The sequence below is a fragment of the Ambystoma mexicanum genome, chromosome 2p (genome assembly GCF_040938575.1).
Source record: "Ambystoma mexicanum isolate Mex_15411 chromosome 2p, UKY_AmexF1_1, whole genome shotgun sequence".
In the NCBI taxonomy this organism is placed as follows: Eukaryota; Metazoa; Chordata; class Amphibia; order Caudata; family Ambystomatidae; genus Ambystoma; species Ambystoma mexicanum.
Genome location: NC_090923.1, coordinates 785,474,715 through 785,490,562, shown reverse-complemented (window position 1 = coordinate 785,490,562; position 15,848 = coordinate 785,474,715). Strand labels below are relative to the sequence as shown.

Here is a 15,848-nt window from a genome sequence, read left to right as displayed (position 1 = left end):
TAAGGTCATGACCCAGATAATCTGGCTACTGGCCTTGACCGCAAGGGATGAAAAATTGTGTTAAAGTTGCCATGTCCACCTAAGTGATAAAGTTATTCGAAAGTAGGATAGGTTTGAAAGGGAAAAAAAATTGCTTGTGGAAATATGGTCATAGGGTTCTTACTTCGCCATCTTCCGGATGCCATGGTAAGGGAAGAGGGGCTCTGTACTGAGCCCCACCTTCTCTTTCCATGGGGGCCATCTTGGAAAAGGATTTTGCGGAAGAAGTAAAATCAATTTTTTAGCACCCTGTGTTCCTGCTTTGGGAACCAGCGGTGCGAACAGCCTTTATACGCCATTGCAGTGGCTGCAATGGAGAATAATGGTACGGAGCCCTCATTATTTATTTATTTATACCTCGCCGAAGCCCGCAGGCCTCAGGGAGCACACAGGCACACTTCGCTTGGGCTGATAACTTCGGCTGCGGGCCATTATCCCTGTTTCAGTCCGTGGAACGGGGGATGAACTCCACATTATTCCCATTAGGATAATACAAAATGCAAATGGAAATGTTGGAAAAACGTATTGAGTCTATGTGTGGTCACATGGCACTGTCCGGAAGGGCCAAACGTCAGACATTTGCAGACATCGACGGAAGCAAAAACAATTAAAATGATGCTAGAATGTGGGAAATGGCAGAATTTTAAGGCGAAAGATTGTAAATTGACACAAACTTTGCTATATTGGGTAAGTGTGATATTAGTAAATTGTAGGAAAATATCATGCACTGGTAAAAACCCATGGATTTCTCTGAAAAAAACTTTGTTAAAGAGATGTTATGGTTAAGTTGCACTAATAAAAACCTTTGAAATTCAATGAAGAAACTTTGTTAAAGAGATGTTATGGTTAAGTTGCATGAATAAAAACCTATACAATTCAATGAAAAAACTTTGTTGAATGGACTTTATGGTTAAGTTGCACTAATAAAAACCTATGTAATTCAATGAAAAAACTTTGTTAAAGGGATGTTATGGTTAAGTTGTACTACTAAAAACCTATGAAATTCAATGAAAAAACTTAGTTAAAGGGATGTTATAGTTAAGTTGCACTCATAAAAACCTATGAAATTCAATGGTGCACTAGCGAAAATACCAGCTGTTTTATGCCATTGGGGCTCTGAGTTACCTCCAGCACTTGGCTGGGTATAGGTCTGGTTACTCCCACCAGCATAGTTGTACTGGGTCAGTCCTGTAAAGTTGTAAAGTTCTGGTATACGTAAATTCTGGCACTTCATTACAATGAGGCCCTAATTAGTTTTCCAGTACGGATGGTCTAAAGTACTGATCAGTTTCCCCATGACAAATGAGCAAAATGCCAGGGAAGTGAAGCTGAACACTTCAGTTCTCTGTAAAAAGTCAGGCCTGGTTAAAAAACGAAAGCAACACGTTTAGGGGTCCATACAATATGTAGGGAAAGTTGCCATAAAGGGATATTTTCCTAACAGGTCTCATTATGAGTCTGGTGGTAATTCTTCCATAAATTCACTGGGCCTCATTACACGGATGACGGTAAGGGTTTACTGGTACCGGTAAGGGTACCAGTGCCGGTAAACCCTTACCGCCTTACTACGAGGTCCCTTTGTGGGTCCCTACCTTAACGGCTGGTTTTACCAGCCGTTAAGGACGGGAGCCGCAAAGGGACCTTAGAGGTAATTATGGTACCACAATTTGCAGTACCGTAATTACCACCTTCCCCATTCCCATTGAGCCCTATGGGGGCGTAAATGGGAATGGGGAAGTGCCATGGTGAACGGGGAATTACCGCCCCCATACACCTTGGAATAGGGCGGTAATTCCTCCATTCACCATGGTGGACTCAGTAAAATACCGGCGGCAACCATGGCGCTAACAACGCCATGGTTACCGCCGTCCGTGTAATGAGGCCCACTGAATTACCACCAAACGCCTTTACTGGTAATGCCATTCAATGCTGCGGGCTTACAACTGAGTGATGAGTGGTGGAATGGAGGTGTAAAACTCCATTGTTGAGGTCTATACGTGATGTTGGTGGAATTTCCAAGAGCTGTAATTCCACAGTGGTAATTCCAGTGAGTTTATTTTGTACCTTAAAGTGGAGAATTTACCCCCAGCTTGATGCTAGAGCTAAATCCTACACTTCAAGGTGAAACTTAGAATACAGTAGTGTGGTTAAGATGGTGTTAATTCCATTACCATCAAAAAAGGGTCAGTAACAGAATTAATGCAACATTTTTACAGCACCGCCAAAGGAGCAATTCAGCCCTTTGTCTTTTAAGCAAAGTGACGTGCTGTCACATCCCTTCAACTTAAGGGATACAAAGATGCAAGGTGTCACCAAAGCAAGTGATGGTGTGTTCGTTTCAGATTGCCACATTCATGCCGTCTTAATTATTAAAGGACAGAACGGTTATGAACAAATGTGTAATATTGTGGGGAGCCTTAATAATAACTGCATGCAGAAATCTGGGGTGGAATACTTCCTTAATCATAATGTGCACATCTGCAATTTTATAGAAAGTGGTAAAGTGCAGATAGAATCCTGTTCTCCTTTACTGATTCACAGAGATGTACACGTTTGAACCCGGAAACAGCTATCAGCCAATCAAATGGCTGCAAATGCAGGCAAGAGTACACAGCATTTCTCCATCCACCCGAGGCCGTTACCCTGGTGCACCAACTTGTATGTTTTGGGGCAATAGTCAGCCCTGTTGCCTCCCACCACCTTTAGCCTCAAACCCCAAGCCATCCTACACCCTTCCCCCATCCCTTTGTGCCCCGGTCCTGGCGTTGTTTCTAATAGAAAAGAGTCTGTCTCCCATGAAAACAAAAAAAGACTATTCGCAGTCCGGATGGAGCCCTCATTGAGGCTAGAACTGCGGGTCACTACTGGCCTTGTACACCCCCCGACGCAGCACTGATAGTTATATTAAGCAATTATCATACAGGTCTCTTTATGAAATAATTACTGAGTATTGCCAGGGAAAGTAAATTGGTAAGAAAATAATCTGTAAAGTTATTCATGCCTTCAATTTAGTATTTGTGTAGAAAGATGAATTCTGCTGCGGAAGTAGCGCTTCATAACATGTGCTAGCTCTGGGACAAGGCACTGTGATGCCACAACCAAGTATCATAAGTTATTACAATTGAAAAGAGATGACATTTTCTTTTGTATACGGATATTGATTTCACAAGCATACTGCAATATACGCCCTTATAGGTATTTGTGGAGCACTAACATTTGAAAATGTCTTACGCTTTGCCATCATAAAAGCAGTAAAACAATGTCACAACAACTTTCTCACTTTCAAATTAAGGCCAAAACGGTGCCCTCATATTTTTCCAAATGATACACTATACCCTGAAAAACAAGGAAAGTACAGCATATATAGACAGATACATCGGATGTAAACGTATATCCAGCTGCAAAAAAATAAGTTTTCAAAATCTACCCAATGAGCTTGTACCAATTTAAAAGCACATTATTATTTTGCGAGTGCAATCCATAACACACATTCTTATAGCGCTGCCCCTCACCACATCATCCCATCCCATGCAATGAAGCATCATACCATACCATATAACATCTGTATCATACCAGACCATAGCAACATTAGTCTGCACTCCAGCATGGCCTGGGGGATGATGCAGTGACCAAATCACAGTTGAATTACTGTAACAGCATGCATACAGAACCCTCAATTGGGCTCTAACATTAGCTGCAGTTAGATCAGAATGCAGTGGTGAAGTTATTCGGGGGTGCCAAGAAAAGTGGGCATTCTTAGGATTTGAGGAAATTCCTACCCTTGCTCCCATTTCTGCCTGTATCAATTTCCATTTATCTACTGAGTGAGGAACTTCTTGAGTGGGGATCTCATAAGGTGTACTCTCGCGACCCGTATGTTAGTGCTATTAAGGTTGGCAATGGTTTTCTTATTTTATTATTTTATTCTTGTGTTGCAAGGATGTAGGTCAACACGGAGACATAGAGTCCCTCAGCTCTGTTTGTAAAGTAAGCAGTAGTTTGTTTGTGCCTACACCTCTTTGCGCCAAATTTCTGATGTAAATGAATAAAAGTACGTAGTCAAGTTTCTTCAAGTATATTTTCTTAATTTATTTGATATATGTTCTGCCCATATGGATTACACGTGTTTCGGTGTTTCATTGGCGCCTTTTTCAAATCCGGGCTACAAAATTCTCTTGCTCATGCCTCAAGCATCGGGGGTCCTGTTTTGGTTCTGGCAAATCCTTGTTCATAAAGAGTTACAGATTGCTAGTCCCTCTTTCCTTTTGTTCATTTACAAAATTCCCATTTCTGCCTGTATCAATTTCCATTTATATTGAGCCACTCCAGGGGTGGCTCGTCCATTATGAGCAAGGGGACGCCGACCCACCGGCCCCTTAGCACATTATGGAGAAGCCGAGGAGCCATCCCAGTATAAAGACTGAGCGCTCCCTCAGCTGCTTTTTGCATCTGAGGGAGTGTTCCAGGGCTGGCTGAACTGTCAAAAGGAAATGTGGTTTCCCTTTGACAGTTCTCTTCTCCAGCCGCAAATGCTCAATGAGCCTTGCAAGGATGGGTGCGTTTTGCTTCCCTATCCTTGCATAGATCATTGGAAATGGTGGCTGGGGAACGGCATGTCTGTGTATGCGAGGGGGCACTCCTGCGCCTACCCGCACATACAGACATGAGGGGTGCTTCATAACCAACACTTCGGCTCCTGCAGGCATAGGCAGGAGTCAAGGAGCTGGCTCCTGTTCATGCTACAAGGGAGCTGGAGCGCTGGCAGGAAACAAACTTCAGGACAGGCCGGGCAGAAGGTACGTTTATGTTAATTATTTAAATATGTGTATGGATGCATGTCTGCATATGTTGTCAGTGTGAGGATGATGAGTGCTTGTGTCAGTGCATGCTGCATGTGAAATGAATGTTGTGTGGGGTGTTTATGTGTGTTTGTGCTGGGCCAGGGAGCTGATTTGTGAGAATGGGGGTGAGGAAGTTTGTAGAACAACAGCATTTAAAAAATACCATTGTTGTGCACAGCCTCTCCACTCCACTGGCCAAAATCAGCACCTCTTCTGTGGAGCTGGGAGGTGCCGGGGACAGGGATGGTATTTTATAACTGCACAACTATCATAAATGTCCAATAAAACAAATACCATGCCTGACTCCTTTGCCCCAGCACCTTGCATTCACAATTATGTGCATGCAAGGTGCTGGCGGGCACAGAGGTCAGGCATGGTATTTATTTACTGGATATAATAGATGTTCAGTAAAAAAAATATCATGCCTGCCCCCTGTCCCCCACCAGTGCCTTGCACACCCACAATTACGTTGTGTGTGTGTGTGAGGTGCTTGGGACCCAGGGTGCAGGCAAGTCATTTTTCTTTTATGGACATTTGTCATAGATGTCCAGTAAAAACATACCATGCCAGACCCCTGTGCTTCACAGCAATCACATTGAGTGTGTGTGTGAGGAACTGGGGGGCCCAGGGGAGAGGCATGGTATTTTTTACTGGACATCTATGGTAGATGTCCAGTAAAAAATACATGCCTGCCCCCTGGACCCTTAGCGCCTGGCATACATACATAATGCAAAACAAAAGAGGTGATGGCTGGAAGGTTTGGAATAAATCTTAACGTCTGGCATTGCTCTGGGCAACCCTCCAGATCATCGTTCTTCACCTGCCAAGCCATTACAAAAGGGGAAAGACCATATGGAAATCAGGATTGGTCCCACCCTCAAAGGGGTAGTCCAGCCCGAACTGCTAGGTCACATCCATTCTACACTGGACCACAAGCATCCCCAGACATGTTGCAGCCTTGTTGGGCATCATCAGTGAGGAGTATCTTGAGTTTCTAGGCCCAGCAGGCACGGGACCCATGTCTGGGCATACCCAGGATCCCCCTTGTTATTTGCATTTTAAGTAACTTTGGGTCTCACCGTAAGTTACTGGGGGAATCCAGACGTGGTCCCCTTGCTCACTATTCTTAGAGAGACACAGCTCCACCCTACTGATGAGGTCCAATGAGACCGAAACACGTGTCTGGGGTTGCTGTTGGTACGCTTATTCAGAGGAGAATTGCCCAGCATTTCGGTGCTGGACTGCACCAGGGCAGGACAAAACTGATATGTTTTTGGATATTTCTCCTCTGTGAAAGATAGTGAGCTAAAGACTCTGGGTAAGGCTCTCACAACCAGGACTAATGTCTGGCAGAGGTCCTCCCAGGACCCCCCTTGTTATATAATTTATAATCACGTTTAATGTGTGCGTGTGTGAGGAGCTGGGGACCCAGAGGATGGGCATGTCATTTTCTTACTGGGCATCTATGATAGATGTTCTGTAAACAATAGCATGACTGACACCTTTGCCCCCAGCGCCAGGCATACACACATTCACTTTAATTGTATTGGGCCCTTCCGCAGAGCTCCCAAAACCTGGCTGTTTACTTAACTGTGTGAGCTCCCCCTTGATCTGCCATCCTTCACTCTGAATCTGTCTGCACAAGTGCCAACTGGCCACATGTAAATGGCACATGTAACAGCGCTTCAATGCTTCCGTGTTTTTGTGCACTTTATAAATAAGTAAATAAATAAGTAAATAAATAAATAAATACATAAATATGTAAAAACAATTTGTGCGTGTGACGTGCTGAGGTACAGGGGTCAGGCATGACATTTTTTTTTTATTGCTGAGTATGCCCAGTAAAGAGGACTAGCCCCTGGGTTGTCTAGCATCTCACATGTAACCTCATGCTTGAGCCCTACGCTCCGCTGTGTCTCGCATGCACACATAAAAGAGAATCTGTGCATATGAGGAGTGGACGGCTCAGGGGCAAGGACTGACATTTATTAATGGGCATTGTTAGGGAGATTTCTCACACAATGCTAAAATCCCTCTACCTTAGAGCCCTCCTGCTCTTTTGCTATATTTATGGGCTTTGAACTTTTCATTTTAATGTGTTTTATTTTTCCTCCATGGCTTCATTTGAGGTTATGTTGGTAGCCTCGAACTCAAAACCGGTAATTCACTTTTATTTTAACGTGGTTTCGGTCAAGTTGTTTCACCATATCTTTTTGTAAAGGTCTTTCTAGTTTTTTTACTCTGCTCGCGAAACCAGGTTTGGTTCCTTTGTTCGCCGTCCTTTGGCAGGCTTCTGCACAAAAGCCCTCCTTAGGCCCCTGAGTGTCTGGGTGGACAGGATGTGAGGGAGGGGTTTGAGGCCCCCTGCACAGGGTCTCCTTGGAGACCCAAGTCACACTCTTGTTTGATTGGCTAGGTGGCCCCCTGCCAGGACAGCCACCCTGCTGTGTGTATGACAGCCAGGCTGTGTGAATGGGGGATTTGGTGCATAAAAAGCCAGTCTCTGGTACTGGAAGCCAGAGTCGCCACTAGGAGAGAACCAAAGAGAAGCTGAAGGAAGGCGACAGCTGCAACTACTGGGCACCCGGTGAAGCCCTGCTGCAGGTCTGAATAGCCTGAAACTTCGACAACAGAGGAGATCTGCAAGGAATCTTCTCCCCTTGAGCTTGGTGGGAACAATCAGCTTGCCAAACAACAGACACCGGTCCTCATCCGGGTCGAATTTACTGTGCATCGCTGCAGTAGATTGGATAGCCAGTGGGAAGAGAACCAGTTTGGGTTTTAAGAAGAGCACCTTTTATTTGTCATTTTACTCCGCTGCTGGCATCTTCCCTGGGCAGTGCAGGACCCTCCAGCCGTCCTCCTTCTTGTCACCACAATGGAAGATTCAGGAAACATAAGCCTGCAGGAACTGCCATGAACACCTGCCTCAGCTACAGCATTCTTCTTCTTTAAAGCTACTGTGCAAATTCGGTCATTCGTCCCGCCCGACCGCGGTGAAAGCACGGGAAATCTTTTGCCTCTCCGAAGGCTCGTCCTTCTCTTCTTCTTTAAAGGGATGGTCTAGTAAAAAATGTTATTTAAAAAATAGATAGGCAACATAAAAAAAAATAAGCACTCGGAGGAGCCTGAGAAACTTGGAAAGAAAAACCACAGCGTTTTCCAACACAACCGCGTTGTTTCTGCTTTACCATTTGGGGCTCTCGGGCGACCGCAAACATAAATACAACGTTTTTAAAGCTGCGGTTTTATTTCTAAGTTTTCCGGGCTCCTCCAGCCTGGAACACTTAGAAAAAAAAACGCAGCTAGTGCTTATTTTTGGTAAAAAAATAAATAGCACTTACCGAGATTCAGCTGCAGCTTTCCTGCTCTGGTCTCCGGTCCCCGTCCTCCGCCTACAGCACTAATGAAGAGAAAGCCACCCAGCGGTAGCCTTTGTTTACTACAGCTGGCTGGCTTTTCCTTCATTAGGGCCGCAAAAGCAAAAGCCAGCACAGGAGGGACTCCATTTCACAAAATGGCTGCGCCCCTGTGCTTGCTTTTGCGAATTTTGAGCTTGAATAGCTCAAAGTTTTACATAGGAAGTTTTAAAACGGAGAATGCTAGTATTTTTTTTTATGTTGCATATCTATTTTTTAAATAAACATTTTTACTAGACCATCCCTTTAAGTAACTTTTCCTCTGACCAACTTCGCTTTGAACTCTTGGCAAAGACTTAACAGCAAACTACTTTGAACTGTGTGATCCTCTGCAAAGACTCTGAACCATTAACATTGGCCCAGACCTATTGACTTGAATTCTAGTTGTAGTAGCCTTTTCTAGATTGCCCTGCCTATAACTTGTTGGTGCTATTGATTTTGGATAACCTTGTCTTTTCTCCCTTTTAAATAGCTGGAGTGCCATTTTGCTCACACTTCATTTTGAGCTTAACTTGTCCAGAATTGAATGGGTGTTGTTGTAGTATATTAACTCTGTGATTTTCTGCTGCTTTATGATAGTGAACTGTTTTATAAATGATGGTGTAAATAAATGAATATTCTTTTACTCAGAAACCTTGAATCAGTGTTTGTTTGAACCATAGTAATTGTTGTCCTTTGTGTAATCTCCTGTACTGTTCACTTTATTCTTGATATAAGTCTTGCTGCTCAGCCATCGCCACCACTTGACTGTGTAGTACAGGCTTGTACCAAAGGTGAAACTGTTCTTACACTTGTAGTATTAATTGTGTGTAGTGTTCCCAAAGGGTGCTGCATATGATTCTGCCTAACAGGCCTCTATGCCCATAGAAGAATACAATGGAATTAACCTGGTGCCCCAGTGCCTCACACACATCTGCCCCCTAATCCCCTAGCGCCTTGCATCTCACACATAATCACATACATAATGAATGTAATTATGTCTGAATGTGAGGGTCTGGCGCACCACAGTGGCAGGCATGGTATTTTCTACATGTTTTACTTGGCAAGGATGATAAAGCAAGCATGACAAGTGTTATTATGTAGCTAGACTCGCATTTTTAATGCAGCCAGTCCAGCCATTTCTTATTGTAGTATGACATTTTGAATTGGGCATCTTTGGTAAAGCAAGCGTAAGTGTAACTAGACTGGCATTTTGGTGCAGCGAGTTTGGACATGTTTTCAAACTGTGGCATACATTTTTAATGGTAGAGCCAACTGGAGTATGTTTTTACGTTGGGATACTGACATATATTGGCTGAACAAGCATGGACTGGTTTTTTGATAGGATCAATACTGGCATTACTCGCAAAGTATACATGAGTATGTTCTTATATGGGAATACTACAGTATTCTGGTTCAGCTAGCATGGAAATGTATGGACACCATCAGTGTGACCATTTTTTATAATGGTACATATTGTAGTTAAATACAACATGAAAATACTTGGAGAAATGCTCCTGTGGACTGTTGGGGACTTGCATCTATTGGATTTTCTCACTACAAAACCAATTACAAACTTTTGGGCTTTTTACACAATTTTTCAAAAAGATGTGTTTAAAATGCACCTTTTGAACCCATTATTTAAAATTAAAATGTCGGGGAGAGAACCCTCAAACCCTCCTTGATTGTCTCATGCGCCCTCACTATACTCAGTCGCTAGGGTTTATCTGCAATAAATATGTATGCCCCTCCACTTAAAAAATCCACAAGCCACCACTGTGCCACTCATTATTTACCCTTAGGCTAGTCTCCATCATACCTTCTGGAGAAAATAGCTCATTACTCTTTAGTACAGAAGCTTTGTTCAGACGATTTACCTTTCCTGAGTCACCCCGTATTACAAAGGCCACATGGGAAAAAGTGATTGTAGAAACCTTTCCCACCAGATCTATGATGATTCAAAGGGACCCACAAAGCTTCCTATTCACATATTTGTCTACATAAGTGAATGGACCCATGTACACAGCTCCTAGGAGCTAGAGTAGTGCCATTTCTCATGTCTCCTGTACAATACGTCCGTCTTTCTTCTTCATTAGGCCAACTCCAATTTTACGCTCTGTGTTCCTTATAATCACTCTAATTCATGAGATCAATTGTGTAGATTGTAAAAGCCTTGTTGTTGAGATGGTAATGTTATCCAGATTCTTTAATAATGGCTGCCAGACTTTCATACATCCTTAGTATCTCTTTAAGCATTGCTCTCATGATGCAGTAATCTGCAAATCCATATACAAATGTATAACATACTAAAACACCTGTTCATTATTTCCCTTACACTGTAAAATGTGCAGCTACTTTGTGTCTCCATCCTACAAAAGGATCATTCATTCTAGATGCATTGCTTGTGCAACAGATTATGAGACGCTCAGTAGACATAGTGACATTTGCAACTAGATCATTCATTTTTGTGGAGCAGACAAACGCTAGTCAGTCCACCTTTAGTAGCTGAAATGTCTCAAGGAATATTTATGTTCTACCAAACGGGAATCCTTGTTTTTAGTGCTTCTGTATTGTGCTCTGATTTCACATCATTTGGTTTATTCTTGCTTATCAAATCTTACCTTGAACCTTGGGGTTTTTCAACAGATGTATCAATCCAAACCTCATTGTGGTGCTGATGGATTCTATGCCAGCAAAGTAAATCATGAGTGCAGACATTACCATGGTGTCCCAATTGAAAACAGTCGCTGGATTAGATTTCTCCTGAAAAAGTATTAATGCAGTGTTAAAAGGAGAACAGTGCAAAAGATTCTGTTTCACTTTCTAAAATAGAAAATTCTGCAAATGACAAGTGGTCGCTGATCACTACTCTGCCTGAACATCTGTCACCCAAATGGGAAATGATCACATCCAATTCAGGCATCCCTGTGGATAGATGGGTGCAATTCAGCTGCAACCACCTAACTGGGTTTGATGTTGCCATTGATGAGGTATTTCGTCAGATACTCACTCCAAATATGAATGATATGGCATTTATAACGCGCCTATACACAAGTGTTTCAAGGCACGACGAGGCAAGGGGGGGAGAGAGGACAGACAACGGTGCTACTAGGCCAGGTGTCTTTCAGATCGCGCAAGTGCATGGGAGGGGGGAAAGGAAAAGTGCGGGGGGGAAGGGAGAGGGGAAAGTTCAGTACATTGGAAAGTGGAATAAATAAGATAAATAAGACAAATAAAACAGCCAGCAAGTAGCAACTGCAAGGAAGTGCAGACATAAGTGCTGGTAGGGGTACTGAAGGGATACAGAAAACGGTCCCCAAGTGCAGGGGTTGCCAGGGAGGCAGTGCAGGTGGGCAATTGACGGGCCTGGGCTAGATCAGAAAGGGTGGCCAGGAAACCAGTGCAATTTCAGTCAGGAATTCAGCAGGGGAGGGGAGAAGAGAAAGCAGAAGCAAAGAGGAAGGTTTTGAGGTGTTTCCGGAACCAGAGATGGTTCTCCTCAAGTTTCAGGGAGGCAGGAATGCTGTTCCAGAGAGAGGCCCCTGCCGAAGAGAGTGATCTGCCACCAACTCGTAGGGGCTAACCCTGAATAAAATTTAGCAACACTCCACTCCAGCATCATAGGTACACTGAATCCACAAACCAATGTAACAAAGAAAGCCAGATAGCAAAGTATCTAACTTAACTTGAAAGGTATTTGCCCTCTCTAAGATAGGAATTGCACAGATCGAAGACTAAAGCTGGCCAATGAGAATGCAGAATCCAGGGAAGGTGCCTCAGTTGGGCTGCTAAAGATGCACATACATTGTCCCACTACAGGATTAGGACCCCCCCCCCCCCCCCCTGAATACGTGCAGAGCCTCTGTGATTCTTCTTTTCAAATATGACAGAGATTTGGCACACATTTGATAACAACTTAAATGCTTTGATGTGTCCTTCCAATAGTCCTACTTCCCAAGAAAGAGACACTATTCAGTATTCGTTCTTTCCATCACTTGATGCACTGCACTTAGGTTCGATAGAAAGCAAAAAGGAGCAAGCATGAACTAACCGGTCTGGTGCTCCACATCTTCCTGTCCGGATGTAGTCACCCCAAAACATCACAGTGATCAGTGAGATGATGGCTGCCTCCCATTTCAGGGCATAGTCTTGGCATACAAGAAAAACACAATTACCACTCCTTGCTCAAGTAACCTTCAGTGAGACAAGAGTTCCGACCAACACAAATATGTTGGAACTCGCATAACCAAGAATGTTATTGGAGGGCAATGCCACCCATTACCTGGGGGATATTTTAAAACTAAACTTCATTATCATCATGTCTGATTCAGAACTATGAGTTTGACTTAATCACAATAATCTTACTTTAGAGAATATGTATTCTTGGCCTAGATGAGAATTGACTAGAGGTCCCTATCTTGTTGGACCTCCCGATTGATTAGTATACAGTTGACAGGCAAAGACCACTCAACTGGATGGGTGTATTTTCTTATAGTTCTGGAATGGAACAAATCCTTCCTCAATGATCACTGCTAGCAAGTCTATTGGGACATATCGATATCCCGTGTCAAGAGATTGACTTGTGGGGGATAATAGAGGTCTCTCGATGGTCTCCCTGCTTTTAACCATATACATGCAACCATTTTAGCACTGTATCAAGCACTGACCTAAACCATCACAATAGCTAAATCACACATGTGCTTATTGCGTAGCTTTTGTTAGTTGATGAGCTCTGAAATTAGGCGCTCCACTCCAATAGAATTCTTCACTTTAGCCCTACAGTGCCCTTTTTAGAGAATCACTCACAAAAAAGCTCTCATATAGAATAGCTAATTGTTCTTAACCTTTGCAATGTTCTGACAATATATGCCCCACATTGCCAAAAACCTCCCTATGATATCAATCACTCTCCAAAAATGTCTCATGTTATAGCTCATTCTCCTGAGCTATACATTTTACAGACGACCATATTCAGAACAATGAGGTCTCTCATCTTATCAGATCACCCTTTACCTCCTTTTGAACCTGCTTGCTTTACATATGGAAAAATGCAAATTTTACATGTTTAACTTGCTGAAATCTTCACGTGTGTGTAGCTATGGAAATATAATGGCATTCACCCTCAGAAAAGGACACTATCAAATTCGGTCAAACAGTTTGAAATATATTTTGACTGTTAGCCTTGTCCAAATAGGGTGCAACGACATGGTGGTCAAAAATGTGACAAACATTGTGCCAATTCAAACAGCCTGTATTAGCCTTCCAATCCCTCCTCAGCCACCAACCCTTAACTGTTAAAATAATGTGCACCTGCTCCAGCTTGATGAGGAAGCTATCGATGTAGTGTCTAGGGGACTTTGGATCCAGCGTCTCTTGACTTTTCTTTGCTCTCTCCTTAACATAGCGTTCCAATCTCCGGAAATGTTTGAACATCTTCACATGAGGCCCGGGTAAACATTCCAAGATATTGGGGAACATGTGGTATAGCTGGAAAGAGGGTAGAAAAACAGAGTAATGCAAATTAATATCGTATGTGTGCGGTCTTTGAACAGCGTGCCATGTCTATTCTTAATTAGTTGATCAAGAAAATTCCAATATCCTTCAATTGGAGGACAGGAAAAAATGTATGAGGAATGGGCAGTTTTGTTACAAGCCCACAGATTCAGGCACAATATATCGTTAAGTATCAGTTGAATTAACAGAAAACTACAAAGACTGCAAGGACTAGTGCTCTTGACGGGCGTCAGTTTTGGTCAAATTTTTTAAAACCTTTTATGGATCCTTCCAGTACTTTAACCTTTATCCTATAATTCTCCTCCCTTTCTTTTCCAAACTTTCAGAAGGTCATCTTGTTAAATCCAAACTGACATCCTATTTCTACTTCAACTTCCTGCTTAGCCATGTTTATTTGAGTTTTGGCCCTTCACCAAGTGGGGCAGTGTTTTCTCCTACTCAATAGAAGCACAACACTTCTTTCCTTATCCAGCTGAACCTTAATAGCTGCTCTTAACATATGGGATCACTAACTCTTACTCATCCCTCTCTTTTCACAATTTGAGGCCATTTCATGGCCCAAGTCGTAACCTGCCATAATTCCCTTTGTCTCTTCTTTCAGAATATCTCCCCCCCATCCCTTTCTTTAGCGGACTCCTGCCAGAATGAGTTTGCTCTGTTCCTGCTCATGTGTAGTTTCAAATTGATCTCTCAATTTGTACTCATCTCCTCCCATGGTTCCATCTAACATATTGCTGGTTCTTAAATAGTTATCCCTATGTATGTACTCACCTACTAATGCTAACACACTTCTCCTCCTGTATTTCTGCTATTACATCCTCAATACATACCCACCTCCAATCACTTAATACTTTAGAAACAGAACCTCATTTCTATAATTTGCCAACATCCTCTTTATCCTCTTATTCTTTTTCCATTGGCAGTCACCTTATTATCCCATTACACACGAGAAGATTAAAAACAATAGCAATCTTGTTCCTTTGTTTTTGGGGCTCTGCCCTTTTCCACCGTGCATATTTTCAAAGCCTCCTACAAATTATGCAAATATATACAGCTCGTTCTATCAAGTACCCTTGCCTTTTCTCTCATTATGCAAAAGACAATGGAGTCTGCAAAAAGGGATGTACACAAGAAGAACAGAGGTGTATAAACGAGAAGTTACAAGTGAAATGAGGTGGGAAAGAGTTGACATTAGTTTGGACTGAGAAATGAGAAGACAAGCTAATTACAATTAAGGCAGTGAAGTAACAAATTGGCAGAAAATACCATTTGCAGTGCTCCGCCATGATAAATGCACAAAGGGGAAGTGAAGTATAAGTGACAGTTTGGCAGTAAGTTCTGCATTGGCCTGCATTGGTCTCTGTCTTGGTTCTTAACCAAGTAAGCAGCTCATTCGATATGCACTCCTTTGTGACAGCCTGGGAGCTCGGTGCTCGGCTTGGAGTGACTGATTTTTTTGGAACTCCACACCTTCCCATAAAACCTCGGAGACAGAGCGAAAAGTGCATTTGAAGGGGAAGGGAAAGACAAGTGACAGTTTGGCAGTTCACTGGTAAGGTGGTTTGTGTGTTTACCTTTCTGCCATATTTCAGTACTTGATGAACTACTAAGATTTGGCTGTTTGAGGATTTTCTTCGTCGTCGTCGCCCTGGAATCAATGTATGATCTGAGAAGCGCAAGTGGAATGGCCCGGCTTTCGCCTGGCACAACAGACCACATCTCAAATCAAGAGATATTACTGGCAGTCAGCCTTCCGCTGCCAGCCTCCTTGGTCAAGACTGCCTGGGAAATGGATGGCACGTGGCCCGCAGGGATGCTGGGGGAGGCTTTTACTCCACAAAATATCAGCCTGGCTCCTGTGCCTGTGTATGGGAAAATCACAGATTATTATCCCGTGGCTGGTTTGTGTGCTCCAGACAAACAGGAACTGGGTCTCCCCTCTAGTATGGGACATTTCTCTGGAGGCGGGCTCCTGCAGAGGGGCCAGCAATATCGTCCATACCTGCGTATGAGCTAAACGAACATATTAACACCTCTTTAATGATGAACTCTCCTC

General features: G+C 43.1%; 1 pseudogene; it reads right to left on the bottom strand.

Annotated features, from left to right (window-relative positions):
• LOC138567795 (cytochrome P450 2F2-like) overlaps window positions 1-15,848 on the bottom strand; it is a 351,472-nt pseudogene that overhangs the window by 92,193 nt on the left and 243,431 nt on the right.